This window comes from Tamandua tetradactyla, chromosome 19, assembly GCF_023851605.1.
Source record: "Tamandua tetradactyla isolate mTamTet1 chromosome 19, mTamTet1.pri, whole genome shotgun sequence".
In the NCBI taxonomy this organism is placed as follows: Eukaryota; Metazoa; Chordata; class Mammalia; order Pilosa; family Myrmecophagidae; genus Tamandua; species Tamandua tetradactyla.
Genome location: NC_135345.1, coordinates 31,474,574 through 31,480,089, shown reverse-complemented (window position 1 = coordinate 31,480,089; position 5,516 = coordinate 31,474,574). Strand labels below are relative to the sequence as shown.

General features: G+C 38.5%; 1 pseudogene; it reads right to left on the bottom strand.

Annotated features, from left to right (window-relative positions):
* Positions 1-2,763: 2,763 nt before the first annotated feature.
* On the bottom strand, positions 2,764-5,101 carry LOC143663550 (pre-mRNA-splicing factor CWC25 homolog pseudogene; annotated as a pseudogene).
* Between the last annotated feature and the right edge of the window lie 415 nt (positions 5,102-5,516).

Here is a 5,516-nt window from a genome sequence, read left to right as displayed (position 1 = left end):
AGGAAGTTAAATTTGGGTAGAATGAAAACTTTTGTGGAAGCCTTTGTGGAAACAGTACAAATAGAGATTTTGATGAAAAGATAAAAAAGTCAAATATTCTTCATGTATGTAGAAAACTGATGCTAATGAAAAAAGATCATCATCTTCTTCCACCTCAATTAATTTTACATGGCAGATGTTCCTTTTCCATCTGTTGTTTTAAAATTATTTTAGGAGCACAGAACCCAGGCTCTAACAATCATTAAAATTAGGAAGAAAACATGAAAAAGAAAAAAAAATTATTTTATAAAGTGCATTAATTTTTCTGATGCCTACCAAACATCCACAAATATTCTTGTATGTTTGCTTTCATGGCTATTGTGTGCTCTGAAGTGTTTTGTTTATGAATTGGATGACTTTCATTCTATTAATTGAAGAATTTTCAACATATGATAAGGCTGACAATGTTTTACATTCTTCTTATACTCTTTTATTTTCAACTGTGTTATTGAAGCTAATTATGTATCCTTCCCTCCTGATATAAGAAACTAGTCCCTAAACCCTGCAAGTATTTGAATTGCCTTTGTAATTTAACTGACTGATGTAGACAAAGGCAGCTTTTTGGAAAGCATCCTTTTCATACATCCTTCAGCTCAGTGGTTCTCACACTGGATGCACACTGGAATCATCTGGGTAAGCTTTTATAAAATTCTAACACCTGAGCTCCAACTCCACAGATTCAGTTTGATTGGTCTAGTGGAGAGCCTTGGATCGCTAGGTGATGATTCTATCCATCCAAGATTGAGAATGACTTTCAAGCTCAATAGTCATTCTAAATTTGTTGAAATGAAGTATTACTTTTAGAGTTTCATTTAAAAATACTGATGTCATGGCTCTTCTTTTGGAAATACAGATTTCTATGGCCATCCCAGGTGATTGTGATACAGGTAGTTTAAGAAGTAAACAAGAAACATTCCTTGCTTATTTATTTACTTAGATACAGGTTAACACAATTTGATTTTTGACTACTCTTTGTATTATCATCTGACTTAACCCTCTACTTGGAGCAAAATGTCTGTTATACAAGTTGTTACTTTAGCTGCTCTTAGCCAAATCTTCATTGCATAAAGAATGAGACTCCATCAGTGTGGGAACTTTAGCTCTGGTTATTTACCGAAAGGTAATTTATAGAGATTAAAACTGGAATAAATTTGGCACTAATTTTTGAAACTTGTCCTTTATTTCCCAGATCAGCAAAGTTTCCAGTGATCTTAGTACTCTATCATTTATTTTTACAGGACACATTAATTCCCTTTTTATTCTTCTTAACATCAACTTTGGCAAACAATGGATTTTCAAGTAAAAAATGTGTTTGTAGTGTTTTGGAAAATAATAAAATAAGTCATTAAACCTTATCCCAGATTAGTCTCTCTAGGAATGAAACGAGTAAATGTTATTTTCTTGGGGAAGGGGATGTGGGAGTCAGAGTTGGATAGAAATTTTTAAATGGAGTGAAGATCCAAATTTAAGACACCAAAGGGCATAGAGTTACCAAATGATTCTGTAAAACAAGCACATCAATGAGGAATATAGAGCAAAAACGGAAGAAGGAACGTAAACTTAACTTTCTCTCTTTCCCTTTTTTTTTCTTTTTTGTAACTCAGATTGATAGTGTAAATTGTCCTGAAATCACTGGGTAATTAGGCAGCCCTCTGCATGGCCCCGAATAGGCAGTCTTGATACTACATAATTAATAATGTTCTCTTCAAAGTATGAATGATAATCCCTTGATTGAATGCTTCGGTTTCATTACATTACTTAATAAAATGAAGCAATAATTAGAACAATGTGCAAGGTAGGGGAGGTCCATATCATTGTGTTTTTGTATGTAGGAAAGCAGAAGAATTAATCAAATGAAATGTGAAATTATTATGGATAATTGCAGCCATATGGAGATGATCAGCTTGCTTGTAATCAGAATCTCATAAAGGGGCAATGCATGTGCTTATTTATCCTTGATGAAGCTGTGTAAATTTATAACTGAGCTCTAGTATCCTGAATTACAGAAAAGTCTTCATTCATTTTTAGAGGTCTTCGTAAGGTGTCTATTGAAAAAAAACTTAACGTTCCCTTTAGTTAACTATCGTTTCCAATTCCCCTTGTGAAAATTATTTTCCTTTTCTTTATACTCTCATGATGCCTTCTTTGTATCATTCCAGGTATCAGAGTTTAAATAAATATTTCTTTCATGCTCATCCCAAGTCTTTCCATCCTTGGTATTACTTTGTACCTGTTTTATGTCTTATTCTAGTGCCTGTTTAGTTTCTTAGCTGTAAAGACAAATACTACATAATGTGCTAGCTTAAACAATGGGAAGTTATTGTCTCAGTTTCAGAGGCTTTTGGGCTTGCTTCCTCTTGGGGTTGGTATTGTTTGGGACAGCTGCCAATCCCTGGGTTCTTTGGATTTCCGATCATGTGGCAGTGTCCTCTCTTCTCCTTTCTCTTCAGGGTCTATTGACGTCCAGCTTTTTCCTTTGGCATTTTCCTCTGTGTCTAATTTAGCTTATTCCTAATAACTTCAATCATTTTGGATTAAGTCCCACCCTCATTTAATTTGGGCACACCCTAACTAATAACATCTTCAAAAGTCCTACATACAAATGGGTTTATTCCTCCAAATGACCTGGACATGGCTTTTGTGGGGGGTATAATATAATCTAGAAGAGTAGTCTTCAAAAAGTGCTTAATGAGTGCATGAATTTTTTTTTTTTTTTTTGTCATGAAATAGCTTCTATTTTATTTTCTTTTAAGAGCCAGGGAACACATTGGCAATTTGGTCCTGACTCCTAAAATCATTTGACTTCACCACTACACTGACGACATGGAAGATTCTAAGAAGTGATGTGTAAAAGGACAGATACTCTCGAGCCTATAGACAAACCTGAGTCCCTCCAAAGCCAGCCAGATTCAGAGAGGACAAAAAGAACTAACCTACCTCACTGTATTGCTTGCTAACAAGGTTCAATGTGGTTCCATTATACAGTAAAGTCATTTACCAAACATGATATTTTTGCAATGCTAATTTTTTAAAAAAAGCATGTAAAAATTATACTTTTGTACATATACACACTGCACTTTTACAGTTCAAATGACAAACTAATGAGTTGAGTTTAAGAAATCTTTAGGGTCTTTTGTATTGTTTCTCCTTTAAGATTCTTTTTCACTCTTTTGGCTCTTTCCTTAACCTGGCATCAGTCTCTCACAACATTTACTAAATCAAGGAAATATTCATTTACCCCCAGTAAATGCAAGCCATCCAGGTAACTCTGTAGAGAAAGGTTTTTGAAAGGTCTGGTCTAAATGAAGGCCGTAGAATGGGTCTACATACACAGCTGGCAGGGAGGAAAGGAGCATGATAAGTATCAAGAACACAGGGAGCAGCCTTCCTGAGCGGGGTAAGTAAGCACACCGAGATAGTCCAGTGCCATCCATAAAAAACCTGGTCTAAACCCCCTCTGCACCCAGCAAGGCAAATCACCCTGGTTCTCAAAGCAAGTAACTGTTTCAGACTGTTTCAGAAATCGATGGAGGAGGGTCACTTTGAACAGTGGTGGTTCAATATTTGGAAGAAGTTATTTGAACTCTTATAAAGAGAATTTTTAAGGTGTCAGCAGCCTCCCTGGAAAACTCAGGAAAACCAACAAAGAGAGGATGACTTTCATCTTTTCATAAAGTTCTTCTCCAGAGCTACTGAGGTTCTCTGCAGAGAGTAGATATTCCGCTTTACCCGATCCTCCAGGGAGGAAGTAGGTGCACTCTCTAGTTTCATACGGTGAATAAACTTCCCATCCCGGGAGTCCAGCTTTTCCAGTCTCTGCTCCCGTTCATCATCCTTCGCATGCCTCTTGAGGATGTTCAACCTCTCCTCCTCCCGCCACTTGACATTTTCCATCATCTCTTGCCGTTTTTGCTCTAGTTCCTTTGCGGTGAGTTTTCTGGTATATCCAGGAGCATGTCGCCTTTGATAGAACTCTTTTTTAGGTGATGGACTCTTAGTTTGTCCTCTCTCTCCCCTATTTAACTTAGAGTTGTGCGGTCTACTGGGCTTTGGGGACCGTGACCTTCTGCTGAGGGACTGAGACCTCCTCTCCCAGGATCCTGCTTCCCTGGTGCTTTTCTTGCTGGAATGTCTGGGGGGTGAGTGGGACGAACGTCTGGACCTGGAATGGTTCCTCAACCTGTGCACTCCCTTCTGCTCGGCCAGAAGAGGACGCTGCAGTCCTCTGCTGTGGTCGGAGTCCCTGACCTCTAAGCCATATCCAGGGACTCTGGATAAAACAGAAGAATTCACCATCCGCTTTTGAGATCTCCCCCGGCTACGCTCATCCTCACTGCTGGAATGCTCACTACTTGAGCTTCGGTGCTTGTGCTTCTTGTGCTTCTTTTTCTTCTCCTTCTGTTTCTTCTTCTCCTTTTTTTCCAGACTCATCTGCAACAATTCTTTGATTTTCTTCATTTTCACAGGATTATTCAATACCTCTCTTTTTTTCTCTTCCTCTTTCTTCCTGATGATAAAGAGTGGGTCCTCTCGGATTTTGCTGGCCATGTCAAGAAGGGAATTGGCACCTGATGGGGCAAAGATAGAGCCTGGGAGAAGTCCCGTCTCAGAAGAACAGCCTGCCTCTTTCTCCTCCATCTTCTCAAAAACATATTTGTCAGTGGGGCGCCCCAGCAAGTACTCATCACGGTTTACCATCCCACCAGGACCCTGGTACATCCAGTCCAGTTTTTCTTCTTTTTTCTTGATGGCCCCTACATCCTCCGCATAGCGCTGCATCTCTTCCCGGGCCCTCTCCTCTCGGAGCTCCCGCTGGAGCTCCTCAATCTTCTTCCGCTCAGCCTCATGCTTCTGCTCAGCCTTCCACACTTTTTCCACATTGCGAAGGGTCTGCGGGTGCCAGCTCTTCTTCAGATTCAGGTCTCCGCCCCCCATGATAGTGGAGACGTTTCCTCACAACGTGAACGGGAAGAGTCAGGAAAGATCAAGAGGAAACGGAAAAAATTAGTTTATACGCAGCTTCCCCGAGTCTCGGGGACCTACGATAGCTACTTTCACCATCCGATCTCATGAGTGCATGAATTTAACCAACAAATGACAATAAAGTTTTTTAAAAAAGGCAATGAAAATCATGGGTTTTAATTCCTAAAGATAATAATTAAAAATGAAATCAGCTTCTTCCCCAACAGCTAAATTAAAAATATAGATATTTTTATTGATCCATTTAATATAGATATTTTTATTGATCCATTTACTAAATAGTCAGTGTTCAGAGAATATATAGTGTGCACTGTGCTAGATTCAGAAGCATTGTATATGTAATCTAGTTAAGGAAAGGTGGCAGGTTTGTTTAATAGAGCAATGTGATAATGGAAAGCAATAAATAATGTAGTGCTGAAATAAGTGCATTTATTGAAAATTATTTTCAAGTTCAGAGTAAAGGTGATCATAGGTTTGGAGAAAGTTCTAAAATATTT